The sequence below is a fragment of the Mustela nivalis genome, assembly GCF_964662115.1.
Source record: "Mustela nivalis genome assembly, chromosome: 17".
In the NCBI taxonomy this organism is placed as follows: domain Eukaryota; kingdom Metazoa; phylum Chordata; class Mammalia; order Carnivora; family Mustelidae; genus Mustela; species Mustela nivalis.
In genome coordinates this window covers 49,658,784-49,681,996 of record NC_139036.1, presented here as the reverse complement: position 1 = coordinate 49,681,996, position 23,213 = coordinate 49,658,784, and the positions used below count along the sequence as shown (strand labels likewise).

The 23,213-nt window shown below is 50.4% G+C and overlaps 1 protein-coding gene across 1 annotated transcript in view; it reads left to right on the top strand.

The window, feature by feature from the left end:
* Window positions 1-23,213, top strand: part of PRKCA (protein kinase C alpha) — a gene marked incomplete at its 5' end in the record, with an annotated part of 383,747 nt that overhangs the window by 277,121 nt on the left and 83,413 nt on the right. The gene's annotated exons all lie outside the window — the stretch shown is intronic.

Below are 23,213 nucleotides of genomic sequence, written 5' to 3'. Positions count from 1 at the left end.
ATGAAGGAGGAACAGATGCGCGGCAAACTTCCTACAAAAGCGTGCCCGGTGGGGGTGCTGAATTTGGGGGACGTGGCATTGCAGAAAGTGTCGCCTCACCAGTTCCACCCACTGGAGGCAGGGGACGTAATCAAAAGCACTGTCTGCTTCGCTGAACACCCTGCGGGAAGGTGGCGGGGGGAGGACTCTTGTTCTGGAAAATACCACACTGACATCTCCTTCCCCTTAAGTCACGCTGCCTGCAGCCAGCCACGGCCGGAACGAAGGGTAGGCAGGACCTGGTTCTTAGGCTGTGTATTGCTAGTCTCAGTCGATGGGCTGCGTGGGTGAGTACCCACGGAAGACTCTGTGGGTGGGCAGCTCCCCCCGAGGGCCGAACGTGTGTGCGCCACACTTTCTAACCAGTGCAGCGCAGCCTCATCGGTCTAATTGCTCACTACTCTGCATGACCCTGAAGCCCGTTTCAGTCTCCCATGAGAACAGGAACTCCAGTATCCTTAAAACCTTGAACTTCTGAAGGATGCCCGTTATAATTTTGAAAAAAATCTCAGCACCCATTCAATGACCCTCTCTGCATGAAGAAGGGGTACCAGGGGGCCTGCGTTTAGAAGATAAGAAAAGGCTTTTAGAGGACACTGTGCTCTTGGCTTTATGGTGACATCGATTGGGACCAACTCGCAGCTCCGCTGCTAACTAATGCTCCGTAAACCTTAGGGACTGTTTCTCTGGGAAGAGTTTTGTTGTGGCCACACTGAAGTTCTACAGTTCGATGCACCAGCGTACATCATTTATTGACACATTGACTCTTCCTGTAGGGACTTGTTCGTGACGTAACTAGAACCACTAGAAGATTCCAGTCGCAGCCGGAAAACCTAACCCCAGCTGTCATTTGCCTTTCCTTGACTGTACCTACCGAGCAGGACCCAGGAACGCCCTGGAACCTGCGCTCTGAGGATGGAAAGAGCTCTGGGAAGGGAACGGTTGTATTTGAAGCTGAGAATATGAACCCTAAAGATTCCAACACCTTGTCCTCAGCTCTCTTGGGTTTGCTTTCCCCATATGCAGATTCATACAAAGGCACTTCATTGTACCAACCCCGAGGGTCCCCACAGCACTGGCGTTCTGCTGCCGGGTGTACGTTTCAGAGAGAAAGAGCTGACTGCTGAGGCCAACCAGCGTGTTCCCTCTTGAGGAACTGACCGAACTGGGGGCTCCAGCAAGTCTGTAACTGGACGAGGATCGCGAAGTGTCGGGCGTGGTGACTTTCAGACGAGGCTGAATGGCAGACGCCTTCCAGGGATTTCTTATTGGCCGTGATAGTCCCATTCAACAGAGTTCCTCTGGGTAAAGGGAACGAGGATGTGTCCCCCACATCCCTTCTCCTCCTCAACCCACGAGGAGAATGGGGGACAGTTTCAAAACTATCAGTGTGGCCCAAGCTCTTTGTTCTAGAGGTGAAAAAAAACAAGGGAACGTGACAGCTGGGTGTAGGGTGTGTGGGGTTGGAAGGGACCAAACCAAGCTTCAGCCCACTCATGGAGAAGGAATTATCACTGAAAAGTCTGGGCCATCTGCTAGAACTCAAGGGTGGGAAAGCTGTGAGACCCTGGAAGCAACGAGCAGGAGGGGCGAGCTTATAATCCCTCTTCTATCTGTGAACTACTGTCACCCATCCCATTCGTGGCCAGCTGGGCTCTCCCCGTGCTCCAGAAGACATGGCCCCGGACGGTCCTCCAGCTTTGCCTCTTACGGCTTCGAGTCTCCTACATGTCAGGCACAACCCTAAGTCCCAGGGAAGGGATCCGTCGGCTCCCTGGGGATCATGTGCCCTCTCTGGACCCCTTGACTGTGGCTGCAGCACAAGGTCACAGACGGGGGTGGACCACAGTGGGGGAAGGGCAGTTAGCTGGACCAGGAGGCGGTACTGAGCAGACAGGGTGATGGCGGTGCAGTAAGACCATACACGGGCCTCCAGGGTCATGCAGAAAGTTGTCCGGGAGTTGTCAGCCATGTTACTCAGCCACCGGGTGACTGAAGACTGAAGAGCCACCTCGGTGTCTCCACGTCTGTACAAAAGTTGGGTGTGACTCGCAAGTCCCTTTTGAACAAAACGGATTCCTGACCTGGCCGGTTTCCAGAAACAGCCAAGGAGAAAGGAAAAATAGATTTGGCTCGGTTGGTCCGGTCCAGCCGCCCAGCCCCTGAATCACCCCTTTCATGCGGAAGCCGTGAAACAGCCGTCCAAGTGCCCAGTGTAAGTGGCGCTGCTGGGGGAGAGGCTTCGGGATGGCACCCCCAGGAAGCAGCGTTCTTTGAACGTGGCCCCCGCTAGGAGGCGGAAACAGGTGCCAGGAAGTTGGGGACGGTTGATGAGGGCCTGGGACCTGGACAAAACCCTCCAGCCTGCACCGTGCACTGTGTAGCCAGGAATGACTCCCCCGCCACCGCCCCGCCACCGCCCCGGGGCAGCTTTGTCTGCGGGTTGCGCGGAGTGCTTAGTCCCGAGGCTCTGGGCCTGCCACCTCCAGAGCCTTGCTTTCAGGAGTATTTCCAACTGTGAGAATGAACTAGTTGGCGGTACGCTAACAATGCCTCTGGATTCTCAGCCTCTCCCGGTGGGGGAAGCCAGGTTACCTTCCATTCAGCAGGGGAGAGACAAAGCAAGGTACATTTTATCCATGAATCCTTGCCATTCGTCCCTCCCGCGGTTGGCAAATTGGTGTGTCTCCCGCGTGGTTTTTCAGCTGGGGTGGTTATGCTCCGAATGACAGGTCCCCCCCCCCTCTACTCTGTCCTCCCCAAAGCACTTGGATCCCAAACGCCCACCTCTTGAGGCCCTCCTGCCATCTTCATCCCGTGGCTCGTCTTTGACCCGTGGGCCCCGTGATGCGGACTGCCTTCCTGCCGAATCTCCCCGCTTGCAGTCTTTTCCCGCTCCGTGGCTGTCGTAGCCCCGTGGCTCTGCGGTTACACAGGCCGCTTGGTTATTTAACTGGATGAAAAGTCTGACACCCGACAGACTCAGCCGCAGTCTTTTTCAGAATGAATTGAGTCTCTTGCTAGGTTTGATACATGTGGTGACATTGGGGCGGTCACCCTGGACAGATGGACCCGGTCAGAGAGATCCCAGCGGTAATGAGAACGTCTAGCTTTTCCAGGTGAAAAACTCTTAGCCCTGACATCACAAGTTTAATTAATGTTTGTGTGCAGCTTTGTATTTTCAGATTAAAGAGTGCGGTGATACAGCCGATAGACCGGGGGCAGGGGGGCGATGGTTTATTATATTTTAGCTCCCTCTCCAAAGACTCCAGAGGCAAAGGCTAATGGACTGTTGTTTCCATGAACCCCCGAGAGCTCCCTAGAAGTACATCCCTCAGAATCAGCTCTGACCCCTTTCTTGGTGATCACAAATGTCAGGGAGAATCTTTGCTCCTCCAGGGGGGGTGCAAAGAGCCCTGGGTGGGACTGTCCGTTCCCTTCCCAGCGGCTGATGGAGGAAGTCGGACTGTTGCCGGCTGCCCAGACGTCCTGCGCGATGCTGAGCCCGCACATTGCTGGCAGGGCAGGCTGGCCAAGGCCTCCGGGAGATGGGGCTCCCACTCCGGCGTCTAGCAAGAACAAATTCCTGCTCGCCCCCAGTCTCTAAGGTTTCTGCACGCAGCTCCTTGTGTGAAGGGGATAGAAAGCTGATTTCATTTGGTTTTGTCTCTTGAAGGGGCAGCTACTTTGGGGGAGGAAAAAAAAATAACCAATAAACATTTTCATCTTTGTCTGCCACACTGATGTGAATGCTTATGATTTTATTAGCAGCTGCCTTGGAGCCAGGCCTGATTTAATTTAATTTAATCTCCTAGGTTATTTTCAGTTCGGCTCAGTCTATTTTAAGCACGGATGAAGGGGAAGTAATCAGACTGAGGGGGTGGAGGAGGGAGGGGCAGGGGGTGCCTTCGGTTCCCCTCCCTACTTACTCAAGCTTAACCCCGCTTGAGAGAAATGGCTTGGTGGAGACAGTCAGCCCAACCAGCTTCTCATTCTGACCCTCTTCCTCTCTGGCGTTGTCTTACTCCTCGGAGAAAGCATCATCTCGGCTGGGGCAGGGCAGGGGAGGGGGGATGATAATTATGCAACCAGAAGCATAAATGAAGCCGTTTTGTCTAGCGTCAGGAGAGAAGCGAGTAGTGGCACCTTCCCCTGGTCCTCCCCTTGTCCTCTGAGCAAACTGCATCTGTCATGGTGGCATTATAGCTCTTCCTCTCTCGGACGCTTTGATGCCCTAGGTTTGGGAGTTGGGGAGGCAGGAATCCAGGGTCTCCCAGATTGGCGGTTGTCTAAAGGTCCGTACAGTAGCCCAAAGCTCCCTCAGCGAGACCCCGAACCAGAAGCCTCACGACCTTGAGCTTGCATGCCAGCCATGAGCTCAAGAGCAGCCTCCCCAAGGCCACTCCATCGTCCCTGCTCCAGGGGGGCCCCGAGGGTGTGCCTCTGGTTTAGTTCCAACAGTGATCCAGAGCAAGAGAGACTTAGCCCAGTTTTATAGGCTTTCTCCAGAGATGGAAAATTCTCTCCCCACCGTAGTGTTGCTCCCAAGCACCCAAGGCCTTTATGTTCACTCATTTACGTGTTTAACTTGTTTACCCTACAGAATCCCTACACTTACAAAGGTGCCTGGCACACAGTAAGTCTCAGTGAGTGTCTGCAGGACGGCGGGTTTTATCCCAGATGGCACTGGTGATGACGAGAATTCAGAGTCACTCCTTAGTTTGTGCCAAGCCCCGTGCCAATAGCTTTACCTGCACAAGCCCTCTCAATATTACAGTTCCTAGGGAGCGCAATTCTCCTTCTCTCAAATTTATGGATGAGGAAATAAATGGCTTAGGGGTTCGCGGACTTGGCCAGTGACAAGGTAGAGCTGGAACTTGATTCCCGGGACTATTTCCTTTCTGTGTCCTGGGAGTTGCCGTGAGAACAGGACAGAAAGATTTGGGTGCTGACTGATGGATCCCTAGTGGGAGGGTTGGTTTGGAACCTGCCGTCCACGGCTTACAGAGGGGAGATGCCCCAAGATGGAGCATTGCCTGGTTTGGGGCTGGGTATAGTAGGAATGATGAGAGGCGGGGAGAGGGGGTGTCTCTGGTGAGCCAGGTACCCTCCGTGACTCATTGAAGTCAGCCCAGTGGGCCGGTAAGTGCTTCCCTGTGCCAGGTTTCTCCAAGCATGACGCATTTCCATACACGGATTACTGCTCCCACCTCAGGCCTCCTGAACCCAATTCTCCAGCAGTGAAACCTGCAAATCTCTGTCGTGAGTGACATTTCCCAGGTGATTCTCATGCGCAGTAACAGTTGAGAGCTACAGTTGTGGGTATTCCAAGTTCTAGTCTTGTAGGAGGTTAGATTTACTTAAAAACCAAAACCAGAATCTGTATGTTTGGAATGGGGTTGGGGATAAGTCATCAAAACCAGAGCACCGCATTACCCAAAAGAGATGTGCATGTGGAAATGGGGTAGCATCTCAGGGCAGGGGAGAAGAGGCGGCTAATTCTGGCCTTCCGTTTTGAAAGCTCCAAGATTCCCTCGTGGTACCAGTCAGAGGCAGCCAGACCCCCCCCCCCCCAGAGACCAGACCCAATGCAGGCTTCTCAGAGCAGGGCACCAAGACACCAGCTTATTAATTTATAGGAAGAAATAAAACTGTCCGTGCATCTGTTGGCTTGATCAGAGCAGCCCCTATGGGCCAGTTAAGATCGCCATGAAGGCAAATCACAATGAACCCATTCTGTTGATTCTGCATGTGAAGTACTGTCCCGTAGACCACACCTGGCAGAAATCCACTGGGGGAACGCCCCCCTTCCCTGTAAATAGTCCTCAGGGAACCCAGAACTCTGCCCAGTGAACATAGAATCATAATGGAGTTAGATAAATGTTTCCAGTCACCAGGCTGAGATTTCACATTTCTCTCAAGACAGAGACAACTGTGCTTCTGGGCCCAGAAGTGCTAGAGGTTCAACACCCAGATGCTGGTCCCTGGACCAGTCTCACAGACGCTCCTGAGGGCCGCCTGGGTGCCTCTGCTCCCGCTCTCTTACTTGAATTTAGTCCTGCGGGACACAGGCTGGTCTTACCAGTCTAGGAATCCTCCATCTCCTTGAGCAGATGTCCCGAGCCCTGCTGGGAGCTAGGGTTAAGGGCCCGGAGCTGGTTCATGCCTAGAGAAGACTCTGGCTTCGCTCGTGGATACATCCCCGAGGGAGGGGAATCCCTTCATTATGGCTCCACATTTTAACAAGTCCCTTTACCTTCATCTTTACAGAAATGCCTTCCCTGGGATCTGATTCCCTTTCAGATGATCTGTACGAAGTAACTCCAGCACAGGAGCTGTGTTTATCTTAGAGCTAGTTCTTAGCTTCCAGCTTGTGGATATTCCCCGGCCCCACACCAGCTCTGGAGGGGGGGGAATCACAGGCAGAAATTTTTTATCTATCTCCTGAGAGGGAGGGAGGCCACAGCCATCATCTCCAACACATCCTGGGATCTCCCGTATTTAGGAATTCTAGGATGAAGGGCGGTACGCAGGACCTTTCACTCCCTGTGCCGTATCCAGACCAGGAACGTAGAACTTGGGACAGAAGTGACACCAGGAAAACAAAGGCATATAAATACGTGCTATGAAAAATCAGTTTGCAAGCAGCTGACGTTTGAGGTGGAAGGAATCTTCAAGATTTCCTAGGCCAACCAATCCCGTCGCTTTCCGGACAGATTACATGCTCCACTGGAGACTGCCCAGGAAAGTGAGCGGCAGGCAGAGCAGGCTGGAGACGGGCTCTCTTTCCCCGGTGCTCCTTCCCACCCTGGCCTCTGCTGCCCTTCAGGTTCTGTCGGGGGACATCTAAAGGTTTAGTTAACATCCAAGCTGGAGGTGAAATGGCCAAGAAGATGATGTAGAATTGGGTTCAACAGCTCCAACCTTGGCGCGCAAAGGACAGATCTCAGTGGGGCAAACCCACGGAAAAGCTTCCCACGGAGCCACCAGGGGACAGCATGGAAGCTGGAGTACAGTGTTTGCCAGGAGAAAGGATGGTGAACTGCTTAGATTCAAACCCAGAGAAGCCCAGAGGAATATACCCCTCTTTCCATTAACCGGGCTTTCTAGGAACAGTGGCATTGCAAGATCTGCTTAAGGAATCAGTAGATTTCTCCTGTGAGTTCAGGTACCCTGCTGAAATGCAGTCTCTTTTGTGTCCCTCTGGAACATTAGGAAGGCCTAAGAAAAGACAGAAACCCACAGCTGAGACGGACGAACTACTTCAGTCTTAGAGAAATTTCTATGGACTATTAGCCTGATGGGTCTGCATTCAAAAAAAAACCAAAAACCAAAAAACAAAAACAAACCAAAAAAACTATTAATGGCGTGGCCATACTTGGTGCACGATATACAGCAAAGCCCCGTGCACCTGAAGGAAAACAGGCAGGTTCTTTATGTCTCCCTTTGCTCAGAGAAGCAGGGTCTTCAACAGCCCAAAAAAAAAAAAAAAAAACCCTGGGAGGCAGCCCTTTGATTTCAGGGAGCCAAAATCCAGTTCTCTCTTATCATCCCACACAGGATAGCTTCCAAAAGAAGAGAGGGTTGGCCGTAGGAAGGGACTGATCTTGGTGGATTCCATCCCGAGGCTCATGAGCCCCGTGTGTGATGCCTAGCGTTTGGGTGGGCAAGTATGAAGAACCGCAGCGTCCGTGGGATTTTCACTGGACGCCATCACCTCAGTGCGCGTGTGATTACCACGCACTGTGAAAGGGACGTGACGTCCCCTGGGCCCAGCACAGACATGCCGACACGCGTTGGGAGCCAGGCACATCTGTCTGAGTGCTGGGTTGGTTTGGACGGAAGAGAGCTCACCAGTATCCAAGTAGACAGTGGGCAGAGCCAATGGGGAATCCAAACATAGCGTCTGTTGGCAAACACCAGGTCCAGATATAGCTTTCTTCATATATCCCTCTGAATATAGCTTCAACCACTGAAAGTGAGTAAGGAAAGAAAACATACACATCACATGTAACCCATGCGAACTGTATATTGAGGGGGCCCCTGGCTGGCTCCGTCCGTGGAGCGTACGACTCTTGATCTCAGGGTTGTGGGTTTGAGTCCCACGCTGGGTATAGAGAGCACTTAAAATTTTTTTAAAAAATTGAATAAAATATATATTGAGGAATAAAGAAAAGGGAATATCACGGAGAACATATTTAAAGGTAAATTGCTAAATAAGTAAATAAATAAAGGTAAATTGCTGAGAGGACAAGGACTACAAAACATTTCAGAAAGCTGTGTATAACCTTCTGTCGAACGCAGTGCAGCATTTCCAGAAAACAAGAACAGGAAGCCATTCGGACAAATAGGTTGAGAAGCAAAGAAAATGGGACGTTTTTTTTTTTTTCAATGGCAGGGATAGATACAAAAAGCTAGACAAGACAAAGGGAGGTAGGCCAGTAAGAAATGCCCGCAAACAAACTTAAATTGTACTAACACGATTACAATAATCATGGAACAGTCAAGAGCAGAGGTGGTGGTGTAGAAAATCAAATCAGTACTGCGAAAGACTCCTGAGGAGCTCTTCCAGAATGCAGGCAAATGGACAAAATGAATGAGGGAAGAGATAATAAAATGGAAGACAGAACAGACGATTGGAGAATCATAGTGTTGTCCCGGGGATGAAAGAAGAAAAATTGAAACAGGAAGCAGGAATTCCATACAATAGGAACAAATTTATGGAGCATTCTAACTAAAGGGAATGAACCCTATCCCAGCATAATTAATGGAAGGAAGGAATGTTCTGGAACATTCTATTTTTTTTTTTTTCCCTTCAAGTTTTTATTTAAATTCCAGTTAGTGAACATAGAGTGTAATATTAGTTTCGGGTGTAGAATTTAGTGATTCATCCATTCTAGAACATTCTTTGTTGTTTTCATTCTAGAATATTCTTTTTTTTATTTTAAGATTTTATTTATTTATTTATTTGACTGACAGAGATCACAAGTAGGCAGAGAGAGAAGGGGAAGCAGGCTCCCCACTGAGCAGAGAGCCCAACAAAGGGCTCGATCCCAAGACCCTGGGATCATGACCCAAGCCAAAGGCAGAGGCTTTAACCCACTGAGCCACCCAGGCGCCCCTCATTCCAGAACATTCTTTTTTTTTTTTTTTTAAGATTTTATTTATTTATTTGACAGAGAGAGATGACAAGCAGGCAGAGGCAGGCAGAGAGAGAGGAGGAAGCAGGCTCCCTGCTGAGCAGAGAGCCCGCCGATGAGGGGCTCGATCCCAGGACCCTGAGATCATGACCTGAGCTGAAGGCAGCGGCTTAACCCACTGAGCCACCCAGGTGCCCCTCATTCTAGAACATTCTTAATCACAAAGCAAACAAACACCTTTCCTTTAGGATATATAGGTTACATATTAAGAAAACAATAATCGGGTTGGCATTAGACTTCTTATTGTATGCAGAACAAAATTTGAAGAGGAAAGGAAGCATCACTTTATAAAGCTTGGAGAAACAAAGCTTGTTGTCCTAGAATTTCTAACCCAGCCAAACTGCCATTCACACAGCCCATTCTCAGAAATGTAAGGGCTCAGAACATACATCCCCCACGTGCCTTTCTGGAAAGTCATTTAAAAGCTAGCTAAAGGGGACTGCAAGATAACATAAAATTAAAAGTTCAGAAATGGGATAGTCCTAATAACATGGGGACAAGTAGTAAAGATTAAAATCCGTTGAACATACAACTGTCAAAAATAATATTTGACAACTCTCCGTCGTACACTATAATTCTTGAAAAAGAAGAATGCAAACAAAACACAGTGTAACAAAAGACTGAAAGCAAATGACAAGCCAGGAATTCAGTGTGGAGGTTAAGAATAAACTAGAATCTTGGGCACCTGCCTGGCTCAGTCAGTAGAGCGTGTGACTCTTAATCTTGGGGTCGTGAGTTCAGGCCCCACGTTGGGCGTGGAACCTACTTTTTAAAAATAAATAAATAAATACTAGAATCTGGCTGCCTGTGTTCTGGCCTCTCCCCCAAGCTGGGTCACCTTGTGGTAGGTACCCCTTCACCCCTCCAAACCTCAGCTTCCCCATCGATAAACTGTGGATACCAAATTGGGTTACTATGGGGATTAGTTAATGTGTTCAAAGTTCTGGCATTTCCTCAGGCACAAACCTGCACTTACAAATATTGGGGATCAAGTAACAGCTTTAAACTCTCCATAAGTTTCAGATTGGGTTGTTGTTGTTGTTGTTTTTAATAAAACTTCAGCTATATTAACAAGATGTATACTTTGTAGGAGAAGAAAAAATATGTTTTTCTACCTTTCCAGATTCTTGGCTGGGGCTCTATTAACAAAAGATAGATTAACAAGAAAAAATATATACGCATGTAGGGGCACCTGGTGGCTCAGTGGGTTAAAGCCTCTGCCTTCAGCCCAGGTCATGATCCTGGGGTCCTGAGATCGAGCCCCTCGTTGGGCTCTCTGCTGATCGGGGAGCCTGCTTCCTCCTCTCCCTCTCTCTACCTGCCTCTCTGCCTACTTGTGATTGTTGTCTGTCAAATAAATAAATAAAATCTTTAAAAAACAAACAAACAAAAACCAAAGTCAAATATGGTGAAGAAGACGGCCTAATACAAACCAGCCGAAGCCGTGTGATCTCGTGGAGAAGACGGGCCTCCTTCCACCAATGTCACTGGGAAAGTTGCATAAACACTCGGAAGAAAAAAAATAAATTAGATCTTGCCTCACACGGCATACCAAAATAAACTTCAAATGAATTTAAAAGTTACCCATCAAAAAGAAACGAAATAATAAAAGAAAACATAAGTGAATATTTAGCTAATGTTGGGGTAAGAACTTTCTCAACATAAAAGAAATGGAAAAAATAAAGGAAAGGTCTAACAGATGGAACTGTTTAAAAGCTGAGCTTGTGTGTTTCTAGAAGCATTGTGAATGAGATCTAAATGCAGTTTGCAGCAAATACAAGGGCTATTTACCAGTCACTGACGTCTAAGGAGCTCCTCTGACCCGGTTAGAAAATTCTTTGGCACCTTGTAGGAAACTTGAACAAGGGGCTAAAGTCAAAGAAAAAGAAATACCAACAACCAAAATAACCATACGGGAAAACAAGAAGTTCGACCTGAAAAACAATCAAGCCAGCCAGAGTTACAATGTTATTTTTTGCATTTTTCAATCACACCCTTGGCAAGACTTGGGTAGGACTTTGGAGGGAATGATTCGGCAACAGTCTTGAATGATCTTGTGCTCTTTGATTCACTTCTAAGACTGTGTCCACAGGGGGGGAAAAGAAAATCAGAAACGCAGACGAATATTTGTGCAGGAAGGTAATCAGTTGCTGTGTTACTTATGGAGATGAAGAATTTTATACTACACAGACAGCCCCAAGCAAGGGATTTGTTGAAGAAATTATGATATAAAGTGGGATGTTGGCCCTTTAAAATGTTTTCGAGGCATGCCTTGTTATTTTATAAAGGCAGGATCTAAAACTGGGTTCACAGATATGAATTCTATACAAATAAATATTTCAGTAGAGCTCCACACAGAGCAAAGGGCCTGGCAGTAAAGAGACCAATATTGCCAACAGTGCTTCCCTCTTACAACAGAAGTACGGATTATTTAAATTTTCCTCTTTATACTTTTATGTATTTAGATTTTTGTGTGATGAGTGTATCCATTACTAATATGAGGGGAAAATTAGTATTTCTTAAAATCCTCCTGTGTTTGTCAAAATCATTTCAGTCTCCCATTACTTGGAAAATACTACTTTTCTCATAACCATATTCCATTTCATTTCAGAACATCAAGGTTATAGAACTTTAACAGAAGTATTTATTGTCCACTAACTATAAGAGAAAAAGTAGTGAAAATATTTATGGTCTTTTTCCAAGGACCAGATGCTGCTTCCTCATCTCAGACCATAAGCCTCCAGATTCTCTTTGCTAAGTTTTTTTCCAGGGGCACTTTGGTTGAAAAGTTGCTGACACATGGGTATGAACGGCCACTGGATTTACAGGGACAGAAATTACATCCTTATCACCACACAGTGAGTCTCAGCAACAAAACAGAACATTCAAGAAATAGGTCCTAAAATGGGAGCTGACTTCTGTCCCCAAATCCAGGTTTCTGTATAGGCTCTGGGGATTTGGACAGGGATACTGAGCAGGTGTACTTTTGGTGCATCTCATTCCTTTTTGTCTTTGTCAGCAAAGGAACAAGTAATACAAAATGAATGGGTCCTAGCTTCTTTTTTTTTTTTTAAAGATTTTATTTATTTAGTTGACAAATCACAAGTAGGCAGAGAGGCAGGCTGTAGGGAGTGGGGGAAGCAGGCTACCTGCTGAGCAGAGAGCCCGATGGGGGGCTCGGCCCCAGGACCCTGGGATTATGACCTGAGCTGAAGGCAGAGGTTTAACCCACTGAGCCATCCAGGCGTCCCGGGTCCTACCTTCTTAACATGGAAGAGATCAAATTCGAGATTCGGTGGGATTCAGCACAGAGGGCATCAGGAGACTGGACACGGCATAATTAGTACAAAGGGACCCCTGCTGAGCAGCTCCAAGATTCCCATTTGGTCCACAGCATCACAATCCATCGTTGCTCAGTTGTTCCTTGTTGGTGACACCTTTGCATTTCCTTTCTGAAATCTCGAGAAGTTCTACGTGGTCCCTTTTCCCCAAGCATAAACGGCCCTTTCGGGTATGTTATCCCGGAAAGTTGGAGCTACATTATGTGCCCTTTAAATGCCTGATGAAGCTTTCTTGAGAGCATCTAACATTTTTGTTTAAAAGTGCGTGACTCCTTGGGGCCTGCGGGGTTTTTCCTTGTCTGAGAGTCCCTCCAAATGGACACTTTTTGTACTGCAACCAGAAAATAGTTGTGAACATTCCTGTCTTGCTTTAGCTTTTCAACCAAAGAACAAGAACCCATTGGGTGTTGCCTTGCCCTCTGCTGACCCTGGGGCGGGGGTGGGGAGGGGCAAGGGGAGACACCTAGTAGGGTAAGATCCACCCCTGCCTGCAAGTTGCTCTTGGTCTGTAAAGATGAAACTCGGTGGCCTGGGATGGCTGCAGAGTGGAAGGTCCCAGAAGATGAGTCTCTGTAGCCCCAGTGTGGGTGGAGGTGTGTGTTCCAGGGGCCCAGGGATGGGGCAGCCGGAGCCCAGAAGCACGGGGGAAGGGCGGCGTGGAGGTTCGTGTACTTAGCAAATAGTTACCGAGGGCAAACCAGGTGCTAGACTAGGCAGGAGAGGGTTAAAATGACTAGGAACGAAGATAGTGGCCTCACAGGTGTGGAATGGGTCTTTGGGTTATACAGGTACTAGATGTACTCGGGTGGGTGGTAGGGTGATTAGTTAACCAGTCAGAACCCATAACTAGCTCCTGAGTCCTGCCACCAGGCACAAAAGGGATATGCGCCAGAGGATAGAGCGTCTCTAAAATTTGGATAGAAATATTAAAAGAAGAAGGGGGGTGGGGTTATGGACATTGGGGAGGGTATGTGCTATGGTGAGTGCTGTGAAGTGTGTAAACCTGGCGATTCACAGACCTGTACCCCGGGGGATAAAAATACATGTTTATAAAAAATTAAAAATTAAAAAAAAAGAAGTATTAAAAGAAATGATACAGAATACGGGCTATCAGCCTCGTTTTCTGTATTGGGAGCTTCAAACATTCAACATCACGCAATGATTGAAAATCTGTCCATTCCATTTTATCAGTAGAAGAATGGGACGTTCTATCTCTCCCGGCTCAGCAATTCTGTTGACTCGGTCTGATGAGTGGAGACCCGAGGGGCTGCCCCCCAGGATCAGCTGCCATCGAGCCTGTCCGATCTTGGCTGCTGACTCTCAAGTTTCCTCCTCCCGCCAAACCGAGCTCAAACTGCCCGGCCAGTGGGCACCCAGGAGTCCGCACCCACGTTCCCGCCGGTGGAGAAGCGTGTGGCAGCTGTAGCGGCCGTGACCTTGGACGGACCACCTGACCCCACACTCCCCTCTAAGAGGAGCTCCCAGCCAGTTTTCATCCCCCTTGCCAGCACCTCTCCCCGTTCCCAGACCTCTTCCAAATCCCCGGCCAGTGCAGGAATCTACCGAGAGAAATGCTGCCTGTCCCATGCACGCAAGTTCTGGAAGCGTGTGGAGACAGGAGGGAAATCCCTCAGTCCTTGGAGAACAAGGCCTTTAAGGCATGCAGTGGTCCTCCACCCGGGCCCATGGGTGCCTTACGCTCATCATAAAAACTGTCATGGCGCCAGCGGGGTTTATGGCTTCAAGAGAATAAAGGTTGTCTAGCCCAGGTGTTAGGTTGGACCCATCTGTCACTCAGTGAAAAGTCGTGCACAGCAGGAACGTGACTTGGGAGACGCTCCCCTCCGAGGCCACCTCGGTCCCTTGCTCTGCAGTGATCCTTCTTGGCCGGCCTGCCGGAACCCGTGCCGGCTCCCCACGGTCACCTGGGACACGCCACACCTGTGCCACCGCCTCTCTCAGAGGCTCCAGCTCCGATTCCCTGAGCTCAGAACCTTGCCTACTGCTAGACAGCTTGGGCACCCCCAAAACATCTCGTGGGAGGGGCGTTTGGTAAGTCCTGTTCCGGAAGCAAGCTGTCACCCCACCAGCTTCCCTTCAAGATTTGCCAAGCCGTTCCGGCTGCTGGTGCAGAACTGGCTTGTAGCGACGTGAGGAGACTGGCAGCCTCTCCGACACAGTTTTCTCCTTGTAACATTGTCAGAAGAGGCCCCAAGTGAAGCGGAAAACAAGCCTTGAGAACAGGGTGTCCTTCCTGGTAATGTGACCAGGGAAGTGTAATCTAGAGGAAACCTCAGGACTTGGTGATGTGGAACATCGTTCTGAGCTGGTGGGGTGAGGGTTTGTCCTGCTTTTTCTACCCGATCCAGCTTGTCTGGCCCTTAACGTGCTCCTGAACTGAGCACCGAGGCTGTTGTCAGGAGGGTGACTCACCGGGACAGGCCCTTAGCTACGGCCGGGTTAACCAAGGAGAGAGGGGTCTCTCTCATGCCAGGCTGCCCTTTAACAGATAGGCCTCTCTGTCCCACATTCCTCTAAAATTCCGACTTCCCAGCAGCTGTTGCACGAAGAATGGCCCCACTGATGTTTTATCGCGCTCCCTATTTGGTGCACTCGGTCCTGGGGAGGAGCCGGGGTGTGGAACAGGCTGGAGGGGCGTGAGCGAGGTGGGGCTGGCCATCTGCTGCCAGTCATGGTCCATCAGAGGCTCGGGGCAGGAGGCTGGCTGCGAGTCAGGTTTGTCTAGGAGGGCAGAGGACTGTGCTAGAAAAGCTCCTGTGCCTGGGGGGAGAGAAGGCAAGTCCGCCTACGAGATGATGGCTCCCAGACGTTCTGCAGAGCAGTGGACGGTGGCCGGCCTAGTTCCTGGTAGATGACACGCCCTCTCCTCTGCCCCAGTCCAGGCCCCCGCCCAAGCTGTAGGACAAAATCAGAGCTGAAGACGCTCAGATTAAAGCAGAAGGAACCCGAAGGCAGCAGAGTCTTCACCAGGAAGTAGAGGCTCGATTTCCATGTCACGTCCTCCCCAGCCCATTGTGGAGGTGGTGAGACAAGTCTGTCGGCTCTACATCAGGGATCAGTGAATTATGGCTCGAGGGCCAGAAGCGGCCCTCAGCCTGCGGTTTTTAAATGAAGTTTCATTGGAACACGCGGTGATCATTATTCTACGTGTTGTCTCTGGCTCGTTTTGCTCTGTACCCACAGGCTATGGTAGTGGGGACAGAGGCTTTGTGGCCTGCAGAGCCCTGAGTATTTACGATCTGTGGCCTTTACAAAAGTTTGTTCCCCTGCTCTACACTGACCGCTGCACCTGAATGCAGAGGTTGCCTAGGAAGGACCGAGCGGAGGGCAGTGCTCAGGCCCCAGAGTCAAGACTCCTTTGCACTCTTTTCTTTTTCTTTTTTTTTTTTAAGATTTATTCATTTCATTTATTTGAGAGAGAGAGAGCGCACAGTGGGGAGGGGCAGAGAAAGAGGGACAGAGAGTCTTTTTTTTTTTAAAGATTTTATTTATTTATTTGACAGAGATCACAAGTAGGCAGAGAGGCAGGCAGAGAGAGAGGAGGGGAAGCAGGCTCCCTGCTGAGCAGAGAGCCCGATGCGGGGCTCCATCCCAGGACCCTGAGACCATGACCTGAGCCGAAGGCAGAGGCTTAACCCACTGAGCCACCCAGGCGCCCCCAGAGAGTCTTAACCAGACTCTGTGCTGAGCACGGAGCCTCGATCCCAGGACCCTGAGATCATGACCTGATCCTGAGATCCTGAAACCCTGGATCCTGAGATCATGACCTGATGTGAGACTCGATCCCAGGACCCTGAGATCATGACCTGAGCCAAATCCAAGAGTCGGACGTCTAACTGACTGCACCCCCCAGACACCCCCTCCTTTGCACTCTTGCCCCCCTCACTTCCTAAATGCCTGACCTTGAGCAAGTTATTTAACAACCCAGTGCCTTCGTTTCCTCATCTGGAAAATGGGCATCTGAGTCATTATCTCACAGGGGTGTTGTAAAGCTTACATGAGCAGGTGTCGTGAGAAACAAGGAAATCTGTCAATAAGCCTATTTTCATTGAGCTATAATTCACACGCTGTAAAATTCACCATTTTAAAGTATCTGATTCAGAGGTTTTCAGCATCTTTACAGGATTGTGCAAACATCCCCACTAATTCTAGATCATTGTCATCATCCCAGCAAAAGCTCCTAAATGGTACCTATCTATGCTGGGCTGGATAGCGACCATGCAAACACATTGGGTCCCAACCACCAACGTAGTCTCTACACGTAAGCTTCTTTAGAAAAGGGGGCCTTTGTAGATGTGACGTCGCACAGAATCCTGAGATGGGGAGACGATTCTGAATGAATGGAGGAGGAGGAGGAGGAGATCGTTCTATCCACAGGTGATCATATCTTTCTAAGAAGTTGTGGGTCTTCAGGTTCTCGGGAGGACGGTGCTATGGCTGTCTAATAAGACATCAGAATTCTCCAGGTTTGCTGGAAGACACCGTTCGTGGATTTGGGGAGCTCCCGTCGCTCTGTTTGCGTGATACTAAATGACACCAGCGTCCTCGGACCCCCCAGGCTCTGCCCCCCGCTCCTTGCCTGCACTCGCCTGTCCCCCAGCATTTTTGCACTCCCATTTCTTTCGCTCTCGGTAGCTTCACGCAAAGAAGAGTTTGTACGGTTTCGTTTTACTGTAGCGTCAGAAAATGTAATTTTTTGCTTCTGCATGATGAGAGGTAGGATTAGAGAATTTTGTTTACTCTTGTTTTTGCTGTGGAGCCAGGGTGGAGGTCGGGGGAAGGGCCACAGGGTCGGCGCACGCCGAACAATCCCCGCTTTTGCAGCAAGCCTTTGTTTGGAGCCTCTGTCCTTGTTGGCCTGTGAAGCAGAAGCCATGAACAAGGATGCTTGCAGAGAGCGGGGAAGGGCACTAAAAATAGAGAATTATTTTCTAAAGCAGAACACATTATTTGAATTGTCCTTGGACGTGGAGGCACTCGACTTTTTTGTGCACCACTCAACAATGTTCCCATACAGATTTGAACTCTGATGGGCAGGGTTACTACGGGTCAGTGAAGACACGTCCGGGCTGCGGGCAAAGGGGTTACAGCGGGGTCCGCAACGAAGCTTTTCGTGTGTGTCGTGTATGAATCCTTCAGAGCCTCCGCGAGCTCGGGGCCTAGCCAGAGTGCCCGAAGGCAGCCTCAGAGTGAGGTCGAAGATCTACAGGGAGGCAGGGAGGAGGTGGGGAGGAGACAGTGGATGACTTCAGCCGTGTGGGCCTGATCTAACTTTTATGTTAGGTGGTGAGCTCTGGGTGCTTATTATTATACTCCATAACTTATGCCACATACATCCCCTGGAGCAGGAGACCATCTGGGCCATTCTCTGAATGGGTCAAGGATTGCACTGATTTTTTCTTTTTCTTTTTTTCTTTCTTTCTTTTTTTTTTTTTTTAAATCCCAAGCTATTTTGGAACAATTAGGAACTGACTGTTGAACTCTGGCCTAACCCTGAGGTCTGGAAATTCCAGTACTCTACGAACTAGCCTTTTAACATACCAGATTTCTTTACTCTGAGGAAAGTACCCTGCCTCCCCACCCCACCCTCCCCGGACCAGACAGGAGCCCTGGACGAGGATGATCAAGACAGCAAACACATATTAACATGATCATTAGTAATGGCGGCAAATGCTTCCGTAACACTCTGTTCGTTCCAGAACACCTTCGAAAACAGGCTGATGAGTGGGCTAACTTGTCTGAGGTCACACAGCTAAAAATTGGTAGAACAAGGATCCAAACCCAGCGGCCAATGCTGTCAGCCACTGTGTTAGACTGGCCCCTTGAGAAGACGTTGGCCACCACCTGAAGCTTCTGTTCAAGCCTGACTGTCACTTTGTGTCCTCAGACACACACCAGACTTTCACGGGACTGCCCGTCTGTGTGGGGATGGCTCGCCTCTCCCTGAGAAAGCAGGGCAATCAGCGCTACTGTTCCCCATCCAGCAGGCCTGGGGCAAAATCCCTGGCTTCAGGCCTCTGTGGGCCGTGCCGTCCACCAGAAGGCGCCTCTGCTGTGGACCCCCTGGGCTGGGTAAGGCGGCCTCTGGGCTCTGGGTGAACCAGCTCTCATGCCTGGACGCTTCCTCAGACCCTCATGTCCCGGGCTTGCCTCGCCCCCTCTGTCAGGTGTCTCCGAGGCACTGGGGAGGTGTTCTTCAGTCTTCGTCATCTCATTCGAATGGACTTTGTCCAGGAATCAAACCTTACGTAACCAGGAAATTACATAACCTTTTAACCCAGGCTGGTTTCTCTTCATGCTGGGCTTGGCTGCCGATCCTTCCCAAAGCTACTCCTCAAGCCAAAAGGTGTTCTGGGTCTCTAGTAAAGGTCTGGAATTCCAGAACAGACTTTGATTCTAAAACGGCCGCCACCACGGCGCAGACATATTTCTTGAGCGGGCCTGTCATCCTCACGGAGGCTGCAGGGCTTCTGTGACTGTTCCGTGGGGCTCAGGGCCCGTGGGGCTTCGTGATGGCCAGCAGAGTGGGCAGGGGCTGTGTGGTGCTCCCCCGCTGTCCCCGCTGTGTTTAGAGACCATCAGCCTCTCCGAACTCAAGCCGACACCATAGGGCTTTTCCCCAAAGGAGTCCCACCCTCAAGAGGTTACACAGCAGCCAAGGTTTCTCCTGTCTTAAGTCTGTGGGTCCAAACAGTGTGGCTCTCGCAGAAGATGGGAGACAGTGAGCCGTGGGACCCGTGCCAGGTCCCACAGGTCTGTTCTCAGACCTGCGGTGCAGTGGTCACCTTCCTTTGTCTGCAGACTCGGCCCAGGCTTCCCATGCACAGGGCAGGAGCCGATAGGCAAACACCCCACTCCTGCTCCAAGGCTTCCTGCGGGTCCTGAGCTGACGTTAGAAAGTATTAAATGACGTGGTGGGAAAGATACTCCCTTTCCAGTTTTCCTTCATGGGTTGTAAGGTGGAGAGAGGGACTCCACGGGGGGCCGGAATGTCCTTAACACTCAGCCTGCTTTGGTCTCCCCTTTGTGGTGGTGAAGAGCCAGCCTCAGGCAAGTGTGTCGGCTAGAAGGAAGGACCTGTTAGATGCTCATCGTCTCTATTTTTATGGTTCCTTTCTCCTTAGTGCAGACAACCTCCGTTTTCCATTTATCAGAGGGACACATTTCCTTTTTCAAGGTTGAGTGTCAGGGGCACCCGGGTGGCTCAGTCAGTTGAGCGTCGGATAGATTTCGGCTCCGGTCATGATCTCAGGGTCGTGGGACCGAGCCCCACATCAGGCTGACACTGGGTGCAGGGTCTGCTCGGGACTCTCTCCCTCTGCCCTTTCTGTCTCTCTCTCCAAGAAATTTTTTAAAAACCCACATAAATGTTGAGTGTTTAAAAAGTGAGTGAATTTTGTGTGGGGGGTGGGGGGTGGGGGGTGAGTAATGTCCTGAGTTCTTAAGAGACGCCAGTGAGGCAGGGGGAAGGACCACTCCCAGGTGCACGGGATGGCACGGGTCCTGTACTGCTCACCTGAGAGGCTTCGAAGATGCTCATGCCTGGGCCTCCGCCTGGACCGATGACATCAGACCCCGTGGGGTACAGACTTCCATCCTTGACCGCTGCTCATGCGCAGCCGAGCTGGAGAACAGCTGCCCTGTTCATCAGCACCCCCCCACCTGCCGACCCTCCGTCCCACCGCATTCTCTCCCCTCCCCTACCTCCCTCCCTTCCCATCTACCACCCCACGTGTCTGGCTCTTCTTTTCTCTGCCCTAACTTCCCCGCACTCCCCCTGTTAGCGACGCCCTCCAGGACTGCGGCTCAGGTTAATGACCCCGCCGGCCCCACGCAGCTACAACCATGTTAGAAAATTTCCACGTTGGGCTGGTCTTCACGGCATCCGCTTGCCGACTTGTAGGCTGTCAGTCCAGTTTCTGAGCATCTCAGCCTGCATGGCTGTGCTCTTGGCTAGCAGCTTGTAGCAACGACAGTGAGAATAACCATTCCTGGGCTCTCGGTGTGCTACCCCTTTCCTCTCACTTTACGTGAATGAGCTTACACAATCCTCCCAGGGAGGTACCATTTCGCAGATGCAAAAACCGAGGCACCGGGCGGTTATGGTTCTTGCACCAGGGTTTTGGCATTGCGGAGCGACAGAGCCGGAATTCAGGTGCAGGCAGCCTGGCCCCAGAGCCCACAGTCTGAGCTGATGGGAGCCCCCAAGTCCGCCGCGCCCCAGCATGTGATGAGTCCGTCCTCATCGGGCAGGCTGTTCTCGGCTGCAGTGGGAAATTGAAATTTGGACCCACTGTCTACTTCAATGACATTTGGAATTGATAACTCTCTTTATTTTCCACTTCAATCATTATCGCTCCGAAGGAAGCTCACAGCTTTAAATCCCATCAAGACTGTAACTCATCACCATTCAGAAGAGATCAGCCTTAAATGATGTTGTGTGTGCTGGCTGTCAGGACCAGAAATTGAAGATGAAAAAGCCAGCACCCATAATCGTGCTGTAACTGGCAACACTCTTGGCGGACCTTTCTGCTTCCCCATTAGCTTATCTGGCTGTAGCCTCCATGGTAGACATTTCAGGCTTTTGCCGCTGCCTTTGACAAAGGATCTGATTCTCATTCCAGGGCTTAATTGGAAAGAGACCTTTGGCCCCTTCCCATTCCTCATGGGAGCCCTCTATTTTTATGCTCAAACTTTTCATCTTTTGCGGTACTTGGGTTGCTGTTTTAGGAGACTGGATCTTCTGCACTGTACTGGAAAACCTTCTTCGTGAGCTGTGGGCAGTGGGGGACTCTGCAGAGTTCTTTTCCCCCTCCATTTCCCATTCCACTCACTGTCTAAAGCACGTTCTGCACAATGATTTCATTGGCTTCCCCCAGTGATCCTGTATCACCGGGAATGAGCCCCTCTTCCCTTTTCTATGGGAAGAAACAGAGGCTCGGGAACTTCCGTTTCCCATTCCTTGGGAGTGCGTGAGGGGGGCAGGATTTGAAAGCAGGTGTGCTGACCTGCAAAGCCCATGCATGCTTGCTTGTGTTCTACCCTCTCCCAGTTGGATGAGATTAGATATTATGCAGGGAAAAAGTCCTTGGAAAGCGTAAGTGACTATGAGGAACAGAGCCGTGGCTTCTCCATGGCTAGTTGATGTAAGCCAGCCCAGTCCCCACTCAGACCATTTTGGATACGGTCCTGTCACCCGCCTGCGCTAAGGCTTCTAGACAAGGAGGGCATAAGGCCATTCGCCAGCAGGTGTGCAGACTCCATGTGTCCCCAGGATATAACGGGTAATGCTGGTCTGTGACTTCTCTTAGGACAACGTCCAGGGACCCAGTATCTTTCACATCCTTCCATCCCCTCCTCAGCACCTCCTAAGGACGTCATTTCACAATCACCCTAAACGGATGATCTCTACTGATAGGCTTGAGGAGTGTTTCCCCAACTCCCCCATGCATCAGAGTCAGGCTTGGTAACACAGACCACGGCAGCTGCCCTTAGAGTTCGGACTCAGTCAGTGTGGGGCCGATGCTGCTGGTCCAGCGGCTATACTGGGAGAACCCTTAGATGGGTGCTCATGGCGTCTGGCTAATTAGGGACCCAGATGATGGGAAGCGTCAGCCATGTTGGGGGAGATGCCCTCGGAAGATGGGGAGGAAGACATTTGGGGTGGGCAGGCTCAGGCTTTTGTCCCCTCTTCTCCTGGTGGCAGAGAATGACCTATCTCATTTCCGCGCAGTCATGTCACCCCCTCCCGCAGAGACAACAAGCCCCTGTTGGCTGCGTCTCTGAGCATGCCTCCCTCTGTGGTTGAAGCAGCCCTTCCTCCTCCTCATTTTGGATTCCTATCTGAGTGCGTCTCGGTCGAGGGTGTGCGCTGGAATCATCTGGGGGTCTGGTTAAAGTGAGAATTCTGAGTTTGTAATTTTGGGGTGGGGCCTGTGATTCCCCACGTTGATGAGTGCAAAGCAGATGTCCCGGGTGCCGCTGGTCTGGGGACACGTGTGCACGTTGTAGAACAGGGTCGAGCGCAGCGGTGGGATATACTCTGTGTTACAGCTGTACGTGCTGATGGCTCCTGCTCCTGCGGCACATGGGGTCGCCTGGGGAGCTCTTAAGGATGTGGACCACGCCCCTCAGAGGTTCTCATTCTGTTGTGGGTCCTGCACATTTTCTTTGTAGATTTATTGATTCATTTGAGATAGGGAGAGCAGGGGGAGGGGCCGAGGGAAAGAGTCACAAGCCGGCTCCCCGCTGAGAGCGGATTCCCCATGCAGAGTTCCATCTCACGACTTTGAGTTCATGACCTGAGGCGAAACCAAGAGTCGGACACCCAACAGACTGCACCACCCAGGTGCTCCATGAGCACTAGGATTTTTTTTTTTTTTAAGATTTTATTTATTGGGGCGCCTGGGTGGCTCAGTGTGTTAAGCCAGTGCCTTCGGCTCAGGTCATAATCTCAGGGTCCTGGGATCGAGTCCCGCATCGGGCTCTCTGCTCAGCAGGGAGCCTGCTTCCTCCTCTCTCTCTCTCTGCCTGCCTCTCTGCCTACTTGTGATCTCTCTCTGTCAAATAAATAAATAAATCTTTTTAAAAAATGTTTATAAAAAAAGATTTT